Raw genomic sequence first — 26,192 nt, 5'->3', positions numbered from 1 at the left:
GGGTGAATGTTTCTTGTACTTTGGGACCCAAATTCCTCATGTCAACAGGGCACATTAGACTAGCAGAGTTTAAAAGATAATGAAGTGTAAAAGTGAATTGATATGAAGTATAATATGCAAAAGATAGGTATTGGTCATGAAAAGGTCATCATGTCAAAGCCAAGTATATTAATATGTATTAATTTTTTTCTCAGTGTCACCTCAGATATCTGTCAGTTGCTTTTACTGACCTGTCTAATAAGCTGTTCATCTCTTCCATGAAAAAGCTCAAACCTTAAGCATCAGCTTAATAAAGTATAAACAGCTATAATGCTTGTAATTAGAGTCCTGTTACCCAAGACCTGACTGTCTGCTAATGAACACAGTTTTGACCTAATTAGGTGTGACACAACATTTTGAGTACAGTTAGACAAAATAAATACACCATATACCTTGAGTACCAACAATGTTTAGGCCGTGTGGTTAATCCTTTGCAGATAATATTACAATAGGTTTTAAACAATTTTAATGTAGCTTATGCCTTGGTTATAGACAAAGTTCCTGGTTTATGGTAGAATTAGATTTAGATTCTGTACTGAGTTTTTGGTAATAGAATAACAAGTAGTCTGTTATACAGACTTAAATACATTTAAACTTAACAGTATTTTCTATTTTTATCTGTGGTTGGCTACTCATTCTTCCTTAGACCACTTATTCTACATCTACAAACTGCAGCTTTGCTATAAGGAATTTACTAAACTATTTTAATTTCAATAGATTTTTTTCTATTACTGTGCAAACAACATTGTAATCCCATTCAGCAATTAATCTTGTAGTGTGGCATTAGATTTGTTTAAAAAGTACCTATGAAAGGTATGCTGTATGTACTAAAACTGAATAGAATTAGGAAAAAAGTATGTTCATTATGCCAGTAAAATGTTTAAACTGGGAGCTGGGTTCATTAGTCTTCTGGGAAGTGTGCATGGTCTTAAAGATAGATTTAAAAAAAGTGCCATGGTCTACATTTAGCTCTAAATTTTTCCCCAAAGTTTTTTGATCCTTTTTGTTAGTTTTGCCTTTTTGCAAGGCAGAGTGGTCTTCAAAATTCCGAAACAAGAAATACCATATCTGCCAATATTAAAAAGAGTAAAACTGAATTCTCAGTGGATATGTGTATTGTGTGATGTCTCTAAATGTCCTGAAGTGAAAACAGAGCCCTTTCATAACCCATCACAGTGCTGTAGCACTAATCATACGTGGTGAAGAAATGCAGTGGTTACATTCACTGGCCTAGTAGAGCTTTTTAGGTTGCTGCAAAATAACAAAAGAACTTAATCTTCTCTCTTTTACAGAGTACACATTGTGGTGCTCTCTCAAGTAGGAGAGTGCTGTTGTCTCCATTTTGGAAATACAAAGCAGATGAACACTTACTTTCAAGTGTCACAGAGAAATCTGTGGACAGGGTAAACTGTATCACACTACTGCAATTGGATGACAGCCTTCAGTTCTGTTGTCAAGTCCTTGCAGCCTACCCATCCACACCAGCTGCTACTTCTCCTTGGGCAGAAACGGTGCTCGAAGGGATGTCACACCACTCTTGGTGGTTTCAGGTTCTCTGTGGCTGTGAAGAGCCCTACCCACTAAACTGCAAAGGTCAGTTTAAGGACTGCTAACATTACAGTTCGAGTTAGTGGAAAGAAGTGTCCCTTGGATATCATAAAAATGGCCATTTGGCAAGCCATAAGCAGCAGAAGGACAGCTGCCATTGAGGCTGGGGAAACATGGTATCAAAAGGCATCTAGAAACATCAGAGCTTAATGCAGGTTGCACACAGGAGATGTCAGTGACAGCTCTTTATGAAACAGGATGTGCTAGAAGCCCAATTGTGGCTTTTTTTCCTAAACATTTTTTAAGACACAAATGTCAAAAATATTGTAACCCAGAGAACATGCTTGAGGCCTTTTCTTATGAAAAAGTATTTAATGGTTGTTTCCAAGTCTTACCCTTTGGCTCTTTTTCTTTGAACTCTACTCTGTAAAGTGCAGAAAAGTTGGAACAAAAATTAGGTTTTTAATAGGAGAAACTCTTTTAAATATGCTTATTCATTTTAATTACATGTGTTTCTGTCTGTTAAGCTTTTGAATTCTGTAGTGCTCTGAAAGCCATTAGCAATCATTTTTTCTGTTTTTGTTTCTCCTCTCCAGTTTCTAAATAGGGTATGTTTAGGAGGGAAAAAAAGATCACTTTCACAAAACAAACAGTTGGGTTATTTTCATCATTATTGAGCTAATATTGTACTTGCAATTGTACCATTCCCACTACTTTACAATGCCCTACTAATTACTCTTAACATATAACTTTCATCTTTTGTGTTGATATATTATTTTTCACTACTCTGTAGTTTTCTGCCAGTATTGCCAGCTGCTCCTTTAAACTTTTACCATGCACAGAACTCATATTTTCTGTGAAATGTCAAGGAATGTAATTAACCTTGTTTTGATCCTTTCTCTGCTTTTAAGTATACTGCTTTGGATTCTGTGTATAAAGAAGGGTTGTCTTCCCCATTGTACACAGAAATTGAAATTCTGAGAATAAACCTTAACACAAATTGGATATATGTCAGGTTATGCATTAATATATGTACGTGCGTGTACAATAAGCAATATAGATAAATACATATGTGTGTATTTCTACGCATGTGTATTTAATATAATGAATATTAATAATGTATGTTGCTAGAGATAAGCATGCTTTGGAAATTTCTCCAGAAAAGCTCTGCGTCTGTTGCAATACAAACTCCTTTTTCCTCAAACACATATCCTAAACTCAAAAACTAGATCGTGAGTGAGTGTTACAAAAGATAAGGGTATTCATAAGGTATAGTAGGTCAGCTGAAACCCACTTTCCTCGTAGGGGTGGAAATTAGGTGGCAGGGACCTGAATCTGTTCTCCCCTCTGAGCGAGATGGCTGTTGGGACTCAGGGCCAGCCTTTGCAGGACAGGTGCCCAGCCTTGCACCAGAGAAACTGCTGTGTGAGACAATGCTGAGAGAAGTGACAGCCTGTCCCCGTTGCTTGGGGACTCCTTTCAAGCTCTGACCCCTGCCTTCAGTCTCCACTGTGTCTTCACTGCCCGTGTCTGTTCACATGCCCCTGTGACTCCATCCCTGACTTGCCAATCTGCCTTCATCCCAAACCCGTCTGATCTCTGTGGACTTGTCTGTCACTGGGCTGTGGCTGATCTTGTTTACTGTCCTCACATCTGATCCTGTCACTCACTTGCTGGCTCAACTTCCTCTCTTGACCTTGGACCTGCCTTGTGGCTCTGAATTTGTCTGAGGATTGGGACTCTTAGCTGAACCTTGTTGCTGTCACTGGACGTGTCCTGCTCCCCTTGTTGGGCTGCTGTGAGCCTTTGCTCCTCGTCTCTGCTCTTGCCTGCCTCACTGTCATGTTTAGCCCCCTGTTTGCCTTGCTGAGCAGCCTGCTTCTGCTACTCCCTGACATTAGCCATAGTAACTTTTTTCAATCCAGACCTAATCACAGACATAATTTACCTTCATTTGGATTTGTGGGTGCTCAACTTGATGATCAGATTCCTAGAAGCACTTCAGATTGAACATCCAAACACGTGTAATCATGTTTAAGCTAAATTTTTCCCTTATTGTATCTGATGGACTTGAAAGAACACTAAGTAAGTTTTCAGACAGTATTAAATTGAGAGGAGCTGTTGACTCCGTTGACAGCTGAGAGGCCCTGCAGAGAGAACTCTCCAAATTAGAGGGATGGACAATCACCAACCATGCAAAATTTTGCAAGGGCAAGCACTGGATTCTACACTGGGATGGGACAACCCTGTTGTCTTGATTTGGAGAACAGGTGTTTTCTAAGAAAGGCAGGAACTTTTCTTTGAAATGGAGAATGTAAACCCCCTCCCTCCAAATTATTATAATTTTGAAACTCAGGGGCTTTTAGGGAAAGATATGGGAATTAGGAATAACAGTTTTTTACTAGGAAAATTAAAATAGAAATACAGTACTACAAAGAACAAACCCCAAACACTGACAGACAGAATACAACCTGACACCTTGTCAGGTAGGGTGTTGGTAGCAGTACCATTAAATCATGGTTGCAGTCTTTCTGCAGAGACAGATGTGATTCTGTTGAAGCAGTGCTCCTGTAGGAGGGTGGAGTTTCCCTCCGAAGGTCCAGTGATGATGTGGAGAAGTCCGGTTTGTCTTTGAAGTCCGGATGGAAAAAGGGCTCCCTTCATGTCCCAAAATCTCAGTTCTTATCTTGGTAAGAAAGGTTTGGCTCTTCCCCCTGGCTGGAGCAACTTCCAATGGGATGCAGTAATTTTATCAGTGACACAGTGGGACTCAATGGGACATTAGTAGAAAGTAACTCCCTGTAGGAAGGATGGGCTGTGAAAAGATAAAGAACAATGCCCTGCCTGGCTTCAATGGATGGCCCATTAGCAGAATATCTCCTATGAGGATAAGGATCACTGCCCCACCTGGTCTCGACAGATGGTGATAGAATAGATACCTTTTGATCACATCCTGTATTGCAACCCAAGACCCCTGTATATACAGACAGACTGGTGAATGAGAGGCTGGAGAGCAGCACTGTGAAAAGGGGCCTGGGGTTCCTGGTCTGTGGCCTGGTCTGCAGTGCCCTGTCAGCCAGGAGGGCTCTCTATGTCCTGGGGGGCATCAGGCGCAGCATCACTGGCCGGGCAAGGGAGGGGATTGTCCTGCTCTGCTCTGCACTGGGGCAGCCTCACCTCGAGTGCTGGGGGCAGCTCTGGGAGCCACAGTGTAAGAGAGAGAAAAAAACTATTGCAGAGTGTCCAAAGGAGGGCAATGATAATGGTGCAGGGTCTGGACGGGAAGCTGTATGAGGAACAGCTGAGGTCACTTGCTCTGGTCAGCCTGGAGCAGAGATTGAGGGGAGATCTCATTGCAATTACAACTTCCTTGTGAAGGATAAAGGAGGGGCAGGCACTGATCTCTTCAGTTATGCCCAGTGACAGGACTTCACAGCACGAAGCTGAGTCAAGGAAGGGTTAGCCTGGATATCAGGAAAACATGTTTCACCCAAGAGTGGTTTGTCATTGGAACAGGCTCCCCAGGGAAATTGCCACAGCACCAAAGCTTTCTGAATTCCAGAAGCATATGGACAATGCCCTCACACATCTTGTGTTATTTTGTGGGTTCTGCTGTACTAGGGCCCACAGTTGGACTCAGTGGTCCTTCCAACTCAGAGTATTTTATGACTCCATGTACATGAACTTTTCTAGTAAATTCATGGTAGAGAATAAATCACGTAATTAGAGGCAGAAATTATTAGATTTATACTGATTTTTCAAGTACAAAAGACGGAGATTAACATAATTTTACCTGTCAGCAATTTCATCCCCCAGAATTCTCCAGTTTCAGCAATTTGAACTTTCTTAGATTGGTTGACTATATGGGTTCATGCTATGAGCTCTTGAATGTGTATTCATTCAGCATGTCTGCCAACATACTCAATTTCAGAAGCTCCTCCATCTTAGAGCCAGAGGATTTCAAATAGAAGCATAGAGGTGTTATTTTCAGTGTCCTGGAAAAAAAAAAAAAAAAAAGAATTTTTATTAACTGGGATATTTTCTGCTTGTTTCTCCTCTGACATCATCCTGTTTCCGGATGTGTTACTGGAACAAAACAGCCATTTCGATGTTTGTCTCTGTGGGCTTTCTGGAAGAAATGTTTGAATTGGAAGGTTATGAAAATGAAACTAGTAGTGAGTACATTACATGTAGAGAATACATGTGATGATAAGTAGACAAAGCTGTAATAACTAAGGCAGCTGGGAAAATACTTTGTGTAGTGTTGCTCCTAGCAACAAAATTTGTAATTTGAATGTGTGTTTTCAGAAAAATATCATTAGATGAAGAAAGCTGAATTTTCTCTTCCTGTCATCTCCTTTATGTACTACTATATTTCATGTATGTGATCTCAGCCAAAAATGAAATTAGCTCAATAATTTGTAAGTTGATAAGTAGGAGATGCGATCAACTGCAGCTGCACATCTCTGCAAAAACAGTGATTAATCTAAATAAAATCTTTGACTTGTTTATGAAATAGCAGCATAAGTCAGAAATCTTTCAGGAGAATATTTTCTATTTGGTGCTTCTGGTCCAAATATTTGTTATTTTGCATTACCATTTTGATGTTCTTTTTAAAAGTAGAAACTTATGTAAAATTCAAATGCTCCATTACAAGTTAATCAGTTTTGGTTATGACACCCTAGACGTAAAATAAATTTGATTTCAGATAAGATTTGATACAAGTTTTCTTGGGAACTAAGCATTCTTGATATCAAAAATAATATCAGAGAAAGAAAACTAATTGAAAACCTGCAAAACACAGTTAGAAAAATTGTTCAAGGTAAACATTGAATAAATTATATTGACCAGAAATAGAATAATCATAATACACATAATGTGAACATTATGATAAAATTAATTATCTAACATTAGAAAAGACTCAGTGAGCATTTTTAGATTTATTCTGCAAATTATTTCACCAGTCATTTTATAAAATAGATAAGACAAATTATCAGTGAGAGGGAAAGACTGAAAAAGAAACATCCTTCAGAAATCCCAGTGTGAAAAATCTAGTCATTTTGGTGAGTTTTACTCATGTGAATATTTGATTAGACATCCCCCACCCTCCACTTCTATGAAAAACTGATCACTGAGAGAAACAAGATGTTTCAAATCTGTCTTTCAAAGATGACATGATAATTGTAGGTTTGTGAATGTGGGAGTGATACCATGACCACTTCTCTGGGGGAAAGGATATGTACATATGCATGTGTATATATATATATAGATATAAATAGATAGATAGATAGATAGATAGATAGATAGATAGATAGATAGATAGATAGATAGATATGTGTTTGTGTGTGTGTGTATGTATATATACGCACACAGTTCACGTAACTCTGGGATGCAGGGGAAAATGGTCAGATTTCAGGCTTACTTCTCCAGTTGTGGCAGCAACCAGAGGATTCAAAATGTTTTGGATTTATGTTGGTGATTCAGATAGAATATTAGATTAAAATTTAGAAGTCTCCTTATTCCTTGAATCAGAAGTAACTTTATGGATTAACTCTATGGCACTCCTAACTCCATTCTATTTTTGAAATGTTTTATAGAATTATATTTGAAATGAGACAGCCTCTTGGAACACATTACTTCCACACAGCTACAAGTACTCCTAAGCAGATTTGCAGCTCAGCTCTAATCCTGCCAAAATGCAAAATCTCTGCCAGTTTAAAAGATATAAAAATTTGACTCTTGGTCCTGAAGTATAAAGCAGTCCAAGGGTTGCTGTCCATTGCACCACTTATAGTCTGGGATTGTGACCCATCCCAGAAGGGCAAGGGTGATCCAGGTTCTTGTTACCAGATCCCTTGGGATGCATTGGAGTCAAGTGACACTGAAGGAGAGGAGAGGAGAGGAGAGGAGAGGAGAGGAGAGGAGAGGAGAGGAGAGGAGAGGAGAGGAGAGGAGAGGAGAGGAGAGGAGAGGAGAGGAGAGGAGAGGAGAGGAGAGGAGAGGAGAGGAGAGGAGAGGAGAGGAGAGGAGAGGAGAGGAGAGGAGAGGAGAGGAGAGGAGTCCCTAAAGGACCAAATAATAATCGAATAATTTTTCTTCAGGTATAGATTATTCTTCCTAAATGAAAATACTTCCTGAAATGTGGTCCACAAAAGCACCTATTATATATAGATGCTTTTAAATGTTCAAATTCTGTCAAGATAGTTCTAAAGATATAATAGAAAAGAATCTGGCATAGGTTTTGAAGTGCTTAATACTCAGAGTGCTAAAGAATTAAGGAGACTCCTGGAGTTCCTGGGCTGATTAAAACAGTTCCAGGAAAATCAGATTCTTTTCATTAACTTAATCCAGAATGAACAATGCCTATGCAAAGCACACTTGATGTGTTTAATTGTGTTTTTAATTCCACTTCTTACAAAAAACTCTGTTATAGTCCACAGTGAATCATCCATTTGCACTGCTGTGTATTTTTTATAGACCTATTTCATAATTCCTGTTATTGTTTTGTCTTTGGAACCAAAGTTTCTTATGGCTTGATTCTGTAATTTGATTATATATATCTTCAAATAATGGAGCAATAGACGTAATGGAAAGAACCCCCAAGCCCCCAAAATCTTCTGTGGAATTTCTGTTAATTACAGGATTATTTTTTTTCTTAGAAATTCATTAAGACTAATACACTTGTTGTACCTCCTCATTTGGGAAAAAAATCTAAAAGGACAGGATGAATACACAAATCTGTTCAAATGTAGGTCACTAAATTTGCTATATATCCACATTCTATTTGAAACTAACATATCAACTAACGTTTCAGCTATGTGATATGTTCCAGCTTCATACTACAAACAAAGCTTCCAAGTCTGTTCAGATGCTCAAAGATGCCACAGGGAAGTTTAAGCCAAGTAGTGATATAGATTTTATTATTCCTTAAATACATACACAAGAATCAACACTCTGGGGCACCATACGCATCATTGAGGTGTTTGCAGGAAGAATGTGCCTTCATGACTGAATCATCAGATAATATACGTGATTTGTTTACAGATTTTAAATTATAATATATGTTATGCAGTATATTTTTCATTTAAAAGGTAGTCCTGGCATAAGTTCTTCATAACTTCATGCTGTTTATCTAGTCTCAGAGAATATATTTCAGAGGATGCAGGTGCAAAAATGAAAATATGGAGTCATTGCATGATCTCTGGTACTTCATCTCTAGCTGTTGGAAATATGGAAATGCTCTTTACGGATTTTATTTAGAGGGAACATGGCATAGTCTATATGCCATGTTAGAGATGAAAAAGCTTTGAAACTGCTTGCACTGATCAGTCATACCATAGAAACAGATTTTTATTTGTTTGTTTTTAAAAAACAGATATCTTTTTAAAAACCCAAACAAGTGAAGTGATCCAGTATGAGAAAATCAATGAAACATAGAAAAAGGCAAGCCCACTGTAGCAAGTTTGCTGTTATGGATCATACCCCTCTGCACATAGAGGACATTGGTTTTTCTTCACACATTGAGTTGTATTCATCAACTTTTAAATTTATCTCCCATTTTGTCAAACAGTAACTGAAAATCATGAGATAATTTGTATTCGTTTCATCCCCCTTTCACTTTTATGACAATAACTCACCCTTCTGTGGATTTAGTTCATGTCTTTGTTCCCTGATTAATAACTTTTCTTACCAGTACCGGCATACCATCCCCAGTACTGGGGCCACTACATACCAGTACAGACTACTTTGGTATGATATAGGCTCTATCACTCTGTAAACCTTAAAGAATAAGCCCCTCCAAACAACATGTGTAATATCACAAATTGCTTTAAGAAGAATGATCAAACACAGAAACCATATGAAGTTCAAAAAAGAAACAAGTTTCAAAGTGCATATGATTCAGAACTCGTCTCAAGTTCAATATATAAAGTAAACTAGGATTTTTCCTGTTGCAAATTTAGGCCTTGACACAGTAAATATCTACAGCACTGAAGAGAACTCTTTTATATGAGGAGCATTCCCCAGTAGTTCACCAAAACACAGTACTTAAGATCATTCAGTGATCTTTGGGAAATAATGGCCTAAGACTTTTTTATTTAGGAGAGATCAGTGTGTGAATTACAAATACAGTAATTTCACGAATACAAGCCGTACCAATTTGACCAAAAGTTTGGTGGAAACCCGGAAGTGCGGCTAATATTCAAGGGCGGCTAATACATGAACAATATTCTAAAAGCTGCCAACACGGAAGTGAGAGCCCGCGGCAGCCCCAAGCCAAGCTGGAGCCCGGCTGGCCCCGGCTGAGGTGGGAAAGCCTGGTAGAGGTGGGGCCAGCAGTGTGGGGGGCGGGCGGCAGAGCCTGGGCCAGCAGGGCGGGGCAGGGGGGGTGGCAGAGCCCGGGCCAGCAGGGCGGGGGAGCCTGGGAGAACTGGGGCTAGCAGTGCAGGGGAGCATGGCAGAAGCAGGAAGCCCGGCGGGTGGGGCTGCCTGGCAGCGGGCGAAGCCCAGCAGAATCGGGACCAGCAGCGGCAGCGGTGCAGACGGGAGGGGGCGGCCGGCGAGCCTGGCGGCGGCCGCCCCACTGGCAGAGCCTGGCAGCGGCGGCAGCCCTGCCGGCCGGGCGAGCAAACATGGCACGGGGCGGCCAGCGTGCCTGGCAGCGGCGGCGGCAGCTGGCCCGCCGGCAGGGCGAGTAAACGCAGCAGCGGGGTGGCCGGCGTGCCTGGCAGCGGCGGTGGCGGCTGGCCCGCCGGCAGGACGACCAAACGCGGCAGCGGGGTGGTACTGACGGGAGAGGGGGGCCAGTGAGCCCGGCGGCGGCTGCAGCACCACCCGGCCGACCCCGTCGGCAACCATGAGCGGGCCGAGCCTTCCTGGCCCCGCCCCGAGCCAGTAAACCCCGCTATGTCGCGATCCTGTTACTAATTGGCCAATTTGTGAAAGCTGCGCACGGATTCTCGCGACGAACGAAAATGCGGCTAATATTCGGGGTGCGGCTTATCTATTGACAAGGACAGCAACATTGTCGAGGCACCGGAAGTGCGGCTTATACTCTGTGCGGCTTGTATTCGTGAAACTACTGTAACTAACTATGCCAACAATTCTATATGCAGCTGTGGTGGTACACTCCTCCTCTCAAGGGAGGGGTGTGTGTGTGTGTGTGTGTGTGTGTGTGTGTGTGTACAAACTGATTTAGAGAACATGTATAGAATGAATGTTGACATCTTGGACCCATATTTAAGCCACTCTTGTAATCATAGTTAATCCTACTGAATTGCTCTGTAAAGGTTAAATTAAAGAATAATTAGGTGCTGCCGAATCTTTTAGACATAAACCATTGCCCAAGTCTAGGATAAGCAGTGACTCAGCCACTCCTAAGTTTTCTCAGGAGTTTGGAAACCAAGGGGGTTGCCTCTGAACCCCATTGACCAACAGGAGGGTGTCCATTGCCCTCTCATATCCTTACCCTTTTCCATTTCTAGATTCCATGTAAATTATTCTAAATTGATTCAAATCCATTTTTCCTTTTATGTTTCATCCATGTAGTAAGAGTGAACCTCACCATCAAGCTTCATTATTCTTTCTCAATTTTATATTAACTCTGCTTCTGTAATAGCTTTGATGGTGATCCTTTAAGTGACCTGAACTACTCAGTCATGACAGCAGTGAGATCATGTTATTCCTTTTGTGTAAAGACAAAAAATCTTAAATAAATAAGACACCAATGAACAAGAAAGGAAACAGAGGCTTGAGAAAATTATTTGTTCAAGGACAGTGCAGCAGATCAGCGGAAGATCCTAAACTAGGATTTAGGAGACACATATTTAATATACCTTGTCTAGAAAGTCACTCATTCCTGCAAATCAGATTCTGAAATTTAGACAGCAAACAATCACATTTAGACAAAAGAAAACAAATGCTATGGGAATAAAGACCAAAAGGATTTAAATATTAATAGTCCTCCTGTTGGTAGAGTACTTAGCTGATCAGGTTCCTCCTGCCTCCATTATGTGAGGATTTATTTAGTGATTCTTCACCTTTAATTTTAGAAGAGATAGAGGATCTTTAGATTAATGGGACATAGCCTTAACCTGTCATGGTTCTTTGTTTGTTTTATGAGGACACAAGAAAGATGTTTATTGTGGGTATGAATTGCTACCATATGGAATTTTTTAAAAATTACATTAATTTGACAAAGAAGGATCAGATTTTTCCCTTTCATTGCAGTCTTCTTCATATTTGTGTAATATTTTCAATTGGCTGTGGCTAAACATAATGATACGCAATCTTTAGGGTCAAATTCAGACAATATCTCATGGATAACTAAAGAAAATGAATTGTTTTTGTTTTCTTTGAGAAAACATGTAGACATTCTTTTCTCTCTCTGTCACCTGAAGTCATGATGAATTTGCTCAATATGTTTAGGTAGTATTTTCCTGCTGTTAGTTATTTGGAAGAAAGGGTGCCCAAATGCTTCCCTCAGGTCACTGTGCATGGATGGAGTCTGAAAGGTTTATACACAGCGTACATTAGAATACTGAAGTGTTTTCATGGCTGAGGTAAGCTGTTTACCACAGCAGCTCAGAGCATTCCTGTGGGTCCCAGACCCCTTGCTGAAGATTAACCCCAAATGTTTCTATGTGCTTTACATCTATATTCTATTCATTTCCCATTGCTCCGTCTAAGTCAAGGAAATTACTTGTAGGATTGAAACAGTAATAAAGGTGGAACTTGTACAAAAGAAACACCTAGTTTGGTGTAGGATCCAGTTCTGTGAGGAATTAACTTTGGTTTCATGGGGAATGCCATCAGTCTTTTCTGGTTGCTATTTTAAGATGGTTCTATAGACAGATGTTAATGTATTTATTTTCTGAAAAGGAAATAATGGAGAAACAAAGCTCATATGTCACAGACAAACATTTAAGGGTCAGGTTAAAATAAATAAAAATAATAACAATGGCAATTTCAGTAGATACAGTACTACCTACACAGACATTTATTTGCTATATACTTTTAAAGCCAGTATGGGATAAATAATATTTAAGAATCACAAGATCTGAATTTTTCAATTGCTTTACAAAATAATTCTACTTATGATTTGTTGTTCTTTAAACAACTAGAAGGAACTTCTTTGGTCTTGTCCTTTTGGAGAAGGAATGTAATGTGCTTGTGGTCATATTCTAGGCTCATCCACTAGCAATAAATAATGTGTTTTTTGGTCTGTGACAACTGTAAATGAAAAAGTCTAGATGTGTCATAGTCTCTACAGAAAAATGATGAAGCAACAGATATCATAAGCTTAAATGAATGCATATAAAGATAAAATTTTATGTCTGATAAGAAAGAGTACCCTTGAGAACAAATTCCAGTAAGGTCTAAGCCATCAAATCCAGGAAGAGGAAAAATGGAGGTAGTCTGTGTAGAATTCTCAAATTCTTAAGAGTTACTCTTTTTTCGTCTAAATTGTCAGTATGCAGGCAATCAACCTCTGGATGTCTTTCTTGGTGGCAAGAATAAGACCTGCTTCCTGCCAACCTGCAGTGGGGAGGTTTTAAGGGAAAAAAATTCTGCTTTCATACAAATACTCCTCATGGATAGAAAACAGATCAAGGAGACATTATGCAGTTTTACTTCAGTGATGCTTCACCATCTCACAACAAACTGTCTGAGCTGGCACAATCAGTCCTATATATGAACTGAAGGTTCAGCATCACCATAACTCAGCCTGAGACAAACGAGTCAGTCACTGGTCTAGGTGAAAACCCACCACCACCACACTTTCACATATTTTCCTTCGATTTCTAGAGCTATTCTGAAGGCAGATCCACTCCCCAGCCCATTTAATCTTGAAACCACAAAAGTGATAAAGCTGATGCTAAGAAAGTGACAGGATGAAGAGCAAATGGAAGAACCAATGCCTCTAGCAGAAGCACAGTGTTACATCCGTTTAACCTTACTATGAAACACTTTTTACTTCTCTGGATAAAATGCCTGTTTTAATCTTTTAATCTATATTCCTTGTTGCTACAAAATGCCTACAAACCTATCTCAAAAATATCTCTTCCTCTAATGCAGTGGATGAGGAGGAAGGTGCCTGCTGTAGCGGTCCTTTCACAGTGGAATCTGAAGGTAAGTTTAAAAAAAAAAGTTGAGTTTGTCCACTGTACTTTTACTACTGTGATATTTTTTCTTGTCATTTTAGTCCTATATGTGCATAACCTAAACGTGGTGTTGTTTCTTTCTTTCATAGTTGTTATATGTGATCAAGAACTCACAAGGAGCAGCTCTTTATCCTCTTATTTCAGTAAAATAAAATAGCATTGGCTTAAGATGTATTTTATATACAGATGTTTTCCTATTAAAGACTCAACAGTAAACGGATGGAAATGACATTTTGTCACCATTCCTATTTGTATAGCAAAAGTGATCTTTTCTTTCATTGCCTAATGAAAATTTTGGAATATTTTTTTCTTTTTGTATATTTTATATGACAAGTTTAGTATATTTGTTAAAGTGCTGTTTTGTAACACCAGGTGCAATTTTCTAATGCTGGGATTACTGAAAGGCACAGAAAAGTAATAGGCGTTTTCTGTTTCTCTACTTGTATTTCACACTTGACAGCACTCCATGCATAGTTCATTCAGATTTTCCCCTGGGTAGCAAATCAATAAGCCACTTTCCTTTGCTGTTTGAGTCTTCTGCTTAAGAACAGAGGAAAAGAAAAATATTTCAAAGCATATAAGCTCACAAATATTGGCAGGGAGACTCAAAGGCAGACGGACTACCAAAAAATTCAACTCTGTAGAAGACACACATCAGGCATGTGCAGAATACAGGACAAGGGAAATGGTGGTACCTGCCCATTACCCTACCTTTCTCCTATAGGTATGTTTTGTGGATTAATACATTTTGGAAAGATGAGTCTAAATCTCATATTTGCTAATAAAGCTGGTTGAATATTTACTGGTTTTTAATATGGAGTCCTACCTGCTCTCTTTACTTGCTCTCACATCTTCATTTTGGCAATACCACGGTGTTTGTCATGTTGCACACTTTGCCAATGCAATTGCAGGTAAATGCATACAACCATAAAGGAGGAACTACCTTAATGTTCTTTGTTTTACAATGGCTATTAACATCCAGTGTGACAAAGTTATGATGTAGTTTTCAGTCCTTGATACCACTACATTAAATGTAAGTTGATTAGGATAATAAATACAATAACCTCCTATTGTCCAAAAAAAGGCTTCACAACTAATCTATTTTACCTGTTTGTCCTAAAACAATCAACCACCTATAAATACGTTTTTCTAATGTTTTCTTAAGAGCCATGTAGGATATGCGTCCACTATCACTTCAGGCAACCTGTTCTAATGTTTCACTCATCTTGCAGTCGAGAATTTTTCCACTCAGGAAAATGAATATTGCTTGAGGGACTTCCTGCACTGACACTGGTCTTCACTCAGTCTCTGTGTGTGGAGCACAGGCGGTTTCGCACTGTTGCTGCAAAGTGTTCACGGATCGCACTCTGGGAGGAGAGTAAAGAGCAGGGATGCAGCGATCTCTGGATGATCATCGGGCCTGTTGCAACCTGTTCTGCAACAAGCAATTTCATTTGCTCTCCCCTGTCCTCGCCTCTCATAAAACACTGTCTTCTGTAATAAAGTGAATGCGTGAGCGTCACTATTTTAATTTTTCTCTTCTAGCGGGAAAAAGGGCCCTGTTTCCACGGAGGCTTCCCAGCCGGGGGCGGGGGCGGGGGGCGTTTCTGTGGCTCCCACGGGCCGGCTCGGGCCGCTGCCTGCGGCGGGGCTTGCCCTCCCCACGCCCCGGTTATTGATGGTGCGGCCGCCGCCCGCCCCGCGCCGCCCGCCGTGCCCGCCCGCTCCCCCTCTCCCGGCGCTGCCGCAGAGCCTCCACCGCAACAAGCCCACACAGCCGCTCCGGTCCGCCCCTCCTCTGGTCTGTCACGCTCAGCGGCTCCTCCGAGAGGCTTCTCGCTGCCTCCCGCAGCTTCGCCGCGAGCAGGAGGCAGCAGCAGCGGGAGCGGAGGGAGCTGCCGCGGCTCTCCGCCTGCCCCCGGTAAGTGATGCTCCGGGCACTCGGGCTGCCGCCGCTGCTCCAGAGCAACTTTTTCCCCCTTTTTTTATTTTTGTATTTCCCCCCCCCCCCCCCCCCCCCCCCCCCCACATGCTTGACTTTAACTTCTTCCCGAGACTTAGAGGGGTTTTGCTAGCCGGGGAAGGAGCAGAGCTCCCTTCGGGGCAGGTGGGGCTCTAGACGGGAGCACGGGGTTCCCTCTCATCTCCGCCGTGAGCGTGAGCAGTCTGTGCTCGGCTCCTACTCACTCCAGATCTCGGTCTTTGCACAGAGAGAGCAGGTTACACAGATCCGAGAGGCTGTGAGAGACTAATCCTCGCTGCAGAACCTGGCTTATTAAAGCTGAAACTTTTGCACGCTAGGGGAGCAAAAACCAGGGGTGTCGAGGTTCGCAGACTCCAGATGTTTGAGGAAAACAAGTTGGCAGATGTCCTAGCAGTAAGAATGCTAGGAAAACCAAATATGCAGGAAGGTTGTCAATTCCAGGTGCTCAGGGAACCGACACTTTCTAAGATTTGTTAAGAAGGGAACAACCAGCGTTTCAGACCTTGCAACAGAAAGGTGGAGCGGGGGGGGGCTCGGGGGGAAGGCTAAAACAAAGAGAATAACCGATTTGAGTGGTTTTGTAAACATGTTGCTTTTCTCACTATAGATTTCCTTCAGGAATTGTCACTCACATTAACTATGTTGAAAAAATAATTTGGCATTCGTGACTCATAAGGGGCAAGAAGCGATTTCCTTCTCTGCAGCTCCAGGAAAGGAGTTCTCCGAAACATACTAAGTCCTGCTTTCCAAGGGGCTTTGGGATTTAGGTCCCGAGGCGATTCTGGCATATGTGGGGAGGAGAGAACAGAGAAGTCACAGTGGTGAAAAGTATAGTCCAAGTCCTAGGGTTAGGAAGAGCCATGGGCTGGTAAGGCTTTTTGAGGCAACACCCATCTAATTTAAAGAGGATTGCAGGGTAGAAGAGCCCGAGGAATTAAAAGAGGCATAGGAGCTGGTACGGCAGTCCTGACTGGAGTCGGGACACCCCAGGGACTGGAGGGCTGGGTGACATGTGGGTAATTGAACGTGTAGGTCACTGATTAGACTTAGGAGCCTAATCCTGCCAAACACTGTGGGCGCAGTGTGAGTAGGGGGCGAGGGTGGGAGCTGAATCATCCTGGCTAGGGTGGCCACAGCACATCTGTAAAGAAAGGAGGGGGTTGAGGAGAGAAGGGAAAGATAAGGAAGAAGCATATAAAGATAGGTGGGGAGACTGTCTCATCGAAAGATGCTGAGATCACCCAGGCTCCTCTGTGATTGATAGTATCTTGCTCTCCTTTCTGTAAAGGGTTAGGACACTGCTGAGTGCATCTCTGATGGAGGGGGGGATGGATTGCAGAGGTTAGTACAATACAAGGGAAACCTACTCAGACAAACACACTTGGTACTGCTGGTACTTGGGCTGCATTGCACTGCAGTGCAGGGAGCTAACAGGAACTTCTGCCTTAGGAGAGAGAGGGAGCTGCTGAATTCATCTGTAAAGGTGGCACAAACTAAGCCAAAAATGACTGCTCCTCAAGGCAATTGCAGATGGAACTGGAAGTAGAGCTGTAAGGAAATATTGAAAGGATTTTCCTGATGAATTCATAGTAAGCCACGAAGTGTTTCAGGACAAAAAACTAAATCAACATACAAACCAACTGAAGGTCTCTGATTGGATTAGTTGTAAATAGTATACTTCTATTTGAAGTTTTCCTCCAAGTTCTCTGAGTGCCACAAATCCTCCCGAATAGAAGTTTTACTTTTTTTATTTATGTCATGGGTTTAGTTCCCCATGGGAATGAAAACAACAATTTCACCATCTTGTAAATGTTCACAATTTTCCCTGTAACTGAACACCTATTCAGTATTTTCCTGGAGAACAAAGCATCATGGTAAACCAAATACCATTCTTTCCCTCCCACCTGGGCATTTTCTGCAATTTTCCTGAATTATAGATTACTATTTTAGTGGTTTCTATTTTTTTTTAATATTTTTCCTTAATATGAGAGCAAGAAGTATCACTTTTCTGTATTCCAAAGAAATTAAGAATTCGATAAAATAATCACAATAAGTTCCAACAGTCACAAGACTTCTCTATTTGGAGAAAAGCTTTGCATAGGCCAAATACAGAGAAAAAGACTGTCAGTCAATTAAAGTTATTGATTCATGCCAAACCTCCAAATATCTTGAAATGATACTTCAGGAAAAAGAAAAAACAATCATTTGTTTAATGGCTGTATTTCTAAAGCTGTATTCCTATGGTGTTTCAATAAAAATGACCCTGAATATCAGTGGCACTGACTAGACACTTCTCTGATGCTTCTCTGATGGCAATTTGTTGTTAAATTAAGCGCCATTGCTTTTGGGAAAAATGGATTTAAATTTGACCAAATAAAATCCAACCATATGTTTTCTGGTTATATTTTTGAGAAATCTGATTTCTTTCAATAATAATAAAGCAAAGATATTAGATTTTTTTTCAGTTCTGAGCAACATGCAAGAAAGATGTTTGCAAGAAAAAAAATAATATGAAAAATGTGATGTTTAAAAAACATGGTGTTACCTTAAGTGACAATGTGAAATCTGTAATAGAATGTATATGCGCCTGAGTGTAAGCTTGTGTAAGTTACTTGCACTCATGGCAGATTTCAAATTAGCTTTTTGAAATGTGTGCTCTGAAGCACAACTGACAAAAGTTTATCCACAGTGGTTCTGATTATTCTGTTAAATCCGTGTGAATTGAAGTGTAGGTCTCAGTGCAAATTAGAATGAATCCAGCTATACAATTATCTAGGGTTTTGGTTAGTTGTGTGGTTTTGGTTTTGTTTTTCTCCTTTTTCTTTTTTTTCTATTTTTATTTTTATTTTTATTTTTATTTTTATTTTTATTTTTATTTTTATTTTTATTTTTATTTGCTTTGTTGTTAGTTTATTTACTTGTCTGTTTGTTTGTGGTTCTTTTTCTTTAATGAAAGTATAAAAAGTATAAATAAAAATATTTCACATTCTCAGTGTTATAAAAGTTATTTCAGCATCACAGGCAGATCACTTGGGCTGTGTATGCTGTGACTCTTTGTAACCCGTACACACCACAGGATGCATATCAATGCATGTTTAAACAAAAGCTCATCAATTAGATTAAATGTGTTTGCAAACCTGTGATAGGGAACTCACAGCTGCTGCCACTGCTTTCATATGACGTAGGGCATAGCATTTTCCTTTAAAACAGAAAGGAGTCTTTGTAAAATGACTCAGAGGACTAGATTTACAGCTTGTTTTCTTTTAAGCGTTTGTGGAAAAATGGAAAAAAATATTGAAAGTGTGCTCAAAGTATCAACGTCAGAAAGAAAAATGTAGTTAAATTTTTCTTTAAATTTAGCAAACTGCTTCAGTTTTAAATTAAGTGTTATGTATTCTCCAGTATGTTGCAAAACACGGTGGAGCTCTTTTTCCATAAAGCAGTGGTTGATAACCTAATGCCTTTAATTCATCTTTGATTTTGTATATTACTACACAGTTTATCCAGAGACAGTCTAAACATACAGAGTGCATATTCTTGTGTAAATACACGTTACATATTAATATGATCTATTAATCAGGTTTGTTTTGAAACTATCAATTTTTTTGTCAGCAAGAAATAAATAAGTGTCCATTAAATATAAAATTGTAAATTTCTTTAGCATGATTATTATTAAAATGTTTGTCCTGTTGTAAAAAAAAAACCCAAAACAACAAATGGAGCAAAGCAACGTCGAGTACATTCCTTTCTTCTCTGTGGTTCCAACTCTCAGTCATTTTCTCACCCAGAGAGGCTAATAAAAGTTTAAATGTTGCATGCACAACGAACAAAATTGCTTAAAGGTGCAATACAGTGTAATTCACTGTAATACTATTAAGATACCATTAGCATCCTTTCATTTTTAAAACTGAATTCTTACCTCTGTATTTCTGCTGACGACTGCTGACAGTAAAGACTTGCTATACATCAACAAAACATCAGAGTCTTTCATGATTAGGTGGGGATTCCATCCAAATATTTCTAATTGAACTAAAGATGCACCGTATTAAAATTACAAATGACACTTACCACGTAATTTTTCTGCTTCAGCACACAAGGTTTTATATTGATCTGGGACTCATAAAAAACATGGTGCTGCTGCAGCTTCATGTTTCCTTGCCAGCCGCAAGATTTTTTTTTTTAAGAGAAGGCAGCATCCCTGTAGCTGGCTCTCTCTTTCACTGCAGGTTATTTCTGTGGTCATGGCTGCATGGGCCTAGTTATGTGCTTTGTTCTAGAGTGGAAGTCTGCATCTCACAAGCACATCTTGATTTTTGATGGAAAATCCATGTTACAATGCATACAGTTGGTAGCAGCATTAAAGCATCCAGCAGGATTTTTCTCCTTTAATGATCATATGAGGATTTGTATAGGAAAAAGCTTCATGAAATGTCTCGTGGAAAATAATTATTCAATCACTCTTTTGCCATTTAACCATGGTAACTGTGGAATAGAGAGATTACTTTATTCACATCACCTCACAGGGCCTCTGTATCTTTAACTGACACCATTTTCATTCTGTATAGAGCTGGAGGATAAACTTTGCTTTCTGTAAGCATAGCAGTACTTATCCCAAGAAGATGTCTTTGCAAAAATGTATTGTACCCCCACCTCCCTTAACTGTAGAGGGTTTTGCTTTTATCTGGTAATCACAGCTGTTGCTGCAGCCTTAAAAAGAGTGGTTCCCTGTACTGTTCCAAAGGCTGAGAAATTAATGACTTCTTGGACCAGAACTGTCCATGAGCCAGCAGTGTCCTGGTGGCCAAGAAGACCAATAGCACCCTGAGGGGCATTAGGAAGAGCATTGCCTTCAGGATGAAGGAAGGTGATCCTACCCCTGTGCTCAGCTCTGGTGAGGCCTCACCTGGAGTGCTGTGTCCAGTTCTGGGCTCCTCAGGACAAGAGAGAGCTCCTGGGGTGAGTTCAATGGAGGGTGACAAAGTTCATGAGGGGATTGAAGCATTTCTCTTATGAAGAAAGGCTGAGCAAGTTAGGGCTGTTCAGTCTTGAAAAGAGACAAGTGGGATGGAGCTCATTGATGTATTCAAATACTTGAAGGGAGGGTACCTAGAGGATGGACCAGGCTGTTCTCACTTGTGCCAAGCAATAGAACAAGAGACAATGGCCAGACACTGATGCCCAGAAAGTTCCACCTGAACATGAGGGAGAACTTTGTTACTGTGCAGGTGATCACACACAGGAACAGAGTGACCAAAGACAATGTGGAGGCTCCCTCACTGGAGATAATTCAGAACCATCTGGATGCAATCCTGTGCCGTGAGTTCTGGAATGGCCCAGTTTATGTAGGGAGGTTGGACAAGGTGACCCAATGTGGTCCCTCCCAGTCTGACCCACTCCTGTGATTATGTGATTTCATTCTATGTAAGCTTCTTAATATATAAAGTATATATGTATACTAATAGAGTTAAACATAGCTTTACCGGTATAATTTTTTTGTAAGCTAAACTTGATTCTTGTGTTTCATGTTTTCCACTCAGGCTCATTCCATTTTAATATTCACCTGGAATCCAGTAGGTGAAGGTACCAAATGTTACCATTTGATGTCTTGTTCTCCTATTTTTTGTTTCAGCATATAGTTGTGCAGTTGCTGTTGGCTTTTTCTTCTGGGCAATATTCTTGATGTCTAGACACCACTTTTTGTGAGCAGAACTCACAGACTCTCTTCATGACTAAAGAGACAGTCATGGTGGACAGCCTGCCACTGCCATTGCATTCACTTATCCTTTTAACTCTTTCTCAGCCTGTGAGCAGTGCCATACTTTCAAACAACTCAATCCATATAATAAATGAAATTCTGGAAACAAAGTGAGTATCAGATGAAAATGCCCTTAGTGACGTGAGACATATAGCTAACAAATTTCTTACTGTGCCTGGAAATTTTTTGAGGGTGATCTGTTTAGCGGGAAAAAAAAAGAAAGGAGTACCAAGGCTCGTGGGAGTCTCTGCTATGCAGATGTAATCTGCTCTTTCCCTTGGTATGCCATCTCATCACTGGCTGCAGTATACTGCAGACATAATGAAGATGTTTAAAATAGCTAGATTCTGTGGCAGTTTAGTACACCAATAAGATGCTCTGAATGGACTACAGGCATACATGAGATTATCCAACAGTGCAGATCATGGTGCAGATACATTGTCCTCCTTCAAGGCTAAGAAATTTAAAATTTACAGGAAGGTTTCTGCACATTACTGCAGTGCAAAAGCACCATTGAATAATGTACATTTGAAGGTACTCCTTGAAATTATTTAATCCAGTCCATTTCTAAAAGAAGGGACAATTTTATAGTTAGGTTGGGTTGCTCAGGGCCTTTCACAGCCAAAGTTTGAGTATCTCCAGGGCTGGAGACCTCAAGGCTTCTGTGTGTAACCATTCCCATGCTTCACTGGTTCATTATGAGGACTTTTTTCCTTATAAAAATATATTGGTAAGAGGGCACAACTGGACATACTAATCTAACCATATCTTGACAAACAGAGGAGAATGTTGCCTCAGGTTAAAACTCTTGCTAATGCATTCTAGAATATGGTTATCCTTCATTTCTACAGGATATACTGTGCTGTATAGCAATGTAAATCAGAATGGGATCCCTTTGCCAAAGACTGATGTTGTTATCTGATTTTTCCTGGAGAAAACATCTCTCATTATCTCTCAGAAAGATGTTACTGTACATGATTTTTCAATTGTGGTATTCCATGAAAAATATTTTGTGACATGGCTGCTTACAAACAGCATGGAGATAAGTGTCCCGTTGAGTTATCAAGTATTATGTAATGGCTCAAGCGTCAGCTGACAAAGATATTCTCCACAGGTGGCTTCTCCTCAGCTGTGAGAGCGGGAACACCTATTACATGTCCATATATAAGGACTAGTTTAGATCCAAGTAAATCTCACTGTAATTCAAATTTGGTTAATGCAATTGCATTCGATGGGAATTTGGCTTCAAATCTGTCAATATAGAGGACTGTTGGAGAGAAAGGACTATAAAGTAATTGATCTTTCATTTTCTCTCTGATTATTTTCCCTCTGATTTTAAATAGTCATAGCTACATTGATCAATAAATAAGTGTTTGACTAGAAAATTTGTAACCTTCTAAGATTCCAAGTATTCAGTTTTACCTAAAACTTGTATTTAGATAAGAGTATATGGTCAGCCTTGGCAGATATTTTCATGTTTATTAGCATGGAAAATTTTGCGGGGATGTGTTGTCAGTACCATAAATAAAGGAAATCACATCCATTTCGTGGGTGTATAACTACTTTGTAAAACCTTATAAAGGTTATAAAGGCATAATTTCACCTTTAAAGAGAAAAAAGGTATTTTTTGTATGTATGTTTTAAACCTTTTTATAGATACTACATTTGCCTGCTGAGGACATGATACCTATGGGCAACAGCAAGCATACACTCACAAGTTCATTCTTTGCTGTTCTAAATTAACAGATTTCTTCCTAAGTTTAGCATATTTCATTGGGTTTCTTAAGTTGGGTAGGCCAAGACTGCTGTAGCAAAGATTCAGCCCACTTTGTTGGGAAAACTGAAAAGCCTCTTTTGTTAGTCTTTGATAATTTCTTTGGTCAATTCAGCTGGAATACTAATTCCTTTCCAGTGCTGTCCTTGCCTTCAGATGAACTGAAAAGAAAAAAAACCAAAACAAACCAAAAATAGTAATGTGGGCATGGAGAAGTAAGGTTGCTTTTCCTAAAAAATATGAAAAGGTGGTATAAGTGTTTGACCCTATATGGAAACAGTCAGCAGTTATCTGCTTAATTGCACTGAAATTTAATCAACATTTGTTTCTTCAGATTTAATTCCATACTCACTTCACATCTGAACTTGGGAGAATGTAAGTCCTTAATAATTGTAAAGGTTTTAAAAATTTCACTTACTACATGATCTTGGGGATATGAGCCATCTTCTTTTCCATAAATGCATTCCTTAAATTCTGAATATCTCAATAGATATACTTAGGCCCATATTTACAAAAATTCTTACTAGAAAACATACTCGAGTTGAATCCAGTAGATACCTGTATTAAAAAATAATTAAGGGACCAGTCCTTGTACACCTGAACAACCAATCACAAACTCCCAAAGGTTGAAAGATAATACCACCAGTGTGGTTTCTGTGTCTTTGTCAGAGAAACTAGGAGGCAAGGAAGGAAAAAAATCCTGTAGCCAATTGGCCAAACACATTTTAAGAACCAGATGTTAAGAAAATGGGTGTTAATTAGATAGAAGTAGCTGTTATCAAGAACCGTTATTTATTAGGTCCTCTACTGAACAGAGAAAAACTTCCTCCTTAAGGATTTAGCAGCTAAAATCCAAATTAACAAAATACAAATGCCCCATATGGTATTTGCTGGAGATGTGGCTTGGCTATCCACTGTCTGTCCATGACCATGTCTGTTCATGAAGACAGTAGCTGTTCAAGATGTGGCACTACTCACTAGTAGTCTGGAAATAGCCATAAGACTTTAGTCCTGGACACCTTACCTCCTCAAGTTTTGTATGGAGTGCTGTTTGTTTTGTACTAACTTCCTTTGTAGAAAGAAACAAGAAGACTCCCAGAAATCCTCTTTCAGTTCACGTTTGTTAAATGGTTAGGAAAAAAGCTTTTTTCTGTTGTAAAATAACATTACAACGTTGATTATGAATCTGAAACCACTGACTACAAGCACTAAAATGAAAATACTGAGTATTGATTGCTCTGAGATATCTTTTGTCAGATGCGTCACTTAGAAGTGACTAAGGGACAACTCAAGAGTAACCCATTCAGGGTGAATGTCTCTACTACGTGTAAGTCATTGCTTGGTGTATCAGTTGCCTTAGAAAAATATTAGTTGACTTCAATTTGTGAAAATTCAGAAAATATCTCTCCCTAGCTGGGATTGGAATTAATTTCCTATGAGTAATGCTTATTTCTCATACCTGGCTCACCTTTTGCTTAAGAAGATGACTGAATTGCCTCCTATATGTTGTTTTTGCTTTACATAGCACAAAAAACTTCAAATATTACTTCAATTTTCCTCCTCATTTTAAGGGTTTCAGTTTAATTTCAACTATAATTTCATGGCAGAAAACTATGAGAAGTCAGAAAATTGATTTCAGTTCTTTTATTTTCTGTCTTTAGCAAATACTTATCATTCATGTGGTCATGCAAAATAGAAGATTCCTTGCTGTAACCAGCTGTACAAAATGATTAAGTAGAATGTCACGCTGCTGCCGTTCTACTTAATCTTAGCAGATGGGGAAACGATTTCTTTCTAGGAAATAAGTAATTTCTCAGAAAAACAAATTTTAACTGGAGAAATTACTTGTTAATTTCTGTATTTTTGTAACAAATGAGCATGCTGACTGTTGGCTCTGTAATCCAAAGGAAGAAAATACATTTTCCAATATTTGGGAAACTACTGCAAACCAACCTTCCTGTACATTGACTGCTATCTAAAGTAGCTTTTGCTCATAGAAATCACCAAAAAGTCATTTTATTGTGTACACTTTCTGAGATATGAGGAACTCAGGGGTATGACCTAAAGTGTGGTAATCTCCCACTGCGTGTTTTAGGGGATGTTGTGGTAGAGATAGGAATAAAAATTTTCCTAAATCTTCTAGGCTTCCTATATGCTTGCTTCAGGTGCAATTTTTCAGAATAGAGTGACTATAGATGCCAGCCAGTGAAGAAAGGCCCTGACAGACCTACAGGCTCCTGGGTGTGGCACAAGAAATGTAAGGAGGGGCTGTGAACTTGCTCAGCTCTGAAGAGAAGGCCGAAGGAAGAGAGGGAAATCTCACAGCTGTCTTCCATCATGTAACGCGTGATTATTAAGATGATGGAGTCAGGAAACAGAATGGAAGTTTCAATAAGACAGAAGGAATAAGTTCCTTCACTCTGTGGGTGGTAAAGAAGTAGAGTGCTTGCACAGGCATGTTGTGAACACCTTTGTCCTTGGAGATACTCAGAATTTCCCTGGACATGGCTCTGGGCAACCTTACCAATTTTTAGGATCGCTTTCCTTCCAGCAGAAGGCTGGAGTAGATCTCCAAGTGTCCATTCGCACCTTCATTATTCTGTCATTCTGCTGATATAAGAGACAACTGATATAAAAACTGTGCAGTACTTAAAGTTAATGAGTCTCCCTCCTCTGTGAGCTCTTCTACTCCCATCACAGTAGTATCTGGCCAAAATGAGCATTTCTGTTTTACAATTGTATACAAATGCAGAATATGTGCACCTCGGAGTGAAGAATTTATTATGTGAGAGGGAATTTGATTACTGACAGCAAAATACTCCACCCTGTTAATCTATATTTTGTAAAATTTCTCTTTTTTGGCTAGAAATGCTTGTATTGGCATGGACTGAAATACAAAATCCAGATAACAACCTTAATCAAAAAATGGGT

The 26,192-nt window shown here is 39.7% G+C and overlaps 1 protein-coding gene and 1 long non-coding RNA gene across 2 annotated transcripts in view; one reads left to right on the top strand and one right to left on the bottom strand.

The window, feature by feature from the left end:
- Positions 1-4,116: 4,116 nt before the first annotated feature.
- LOC117010594 lies at positions 4,117-19,842 on the bottom strand. The gene is made up of 3 exons (XR_004420718.1): positions 19,801-19,842; positions 5,381-5,582; positions 4,117-4,402 (listed from the first exon to the last, which is right to left on the bottom strand). It is a non-coding gene; the product is annotated as an uncharacterized LOC117010594 (long non-coding RNA).
- SV2C (synaptic vesicle glycoprotein 2C) overlaps positions 15,465-26,192 on the top strand; it is a 123,200-nt gene continuing 112,472 nt past the window's right edge. Inside the window, exon 1 of the mRNA XM_033085228.2 lies at positions 15,465-15,669. The gene's annotated coding sequence lies outside the window, so the exon portion shown is untranslated. The remainder of the gene's footprint in view (positions 15,670-26,192) is intronic.

This window comes from Catharus ustulatus, chromosome Z (genome assembly GCF_009819885.2).
Source record: "Catharus ustulatus isolate bCatUst1 chromosome Z, bCatUst1.pri.v2, whole genome shotgun sequence".
NCBI classification, from domain to species: domain Eukaryota; kingdom Metazoa; phylum Chordata; class Aves; order Passeriformes; family Turdidae; genus Catharus; species Catharus ustulatus.
The sequence above is the reverse complement of the archived record's forward strand: the minus strand, read 5'-3'. Positions and strand labels throughout refer to the sequence as shown.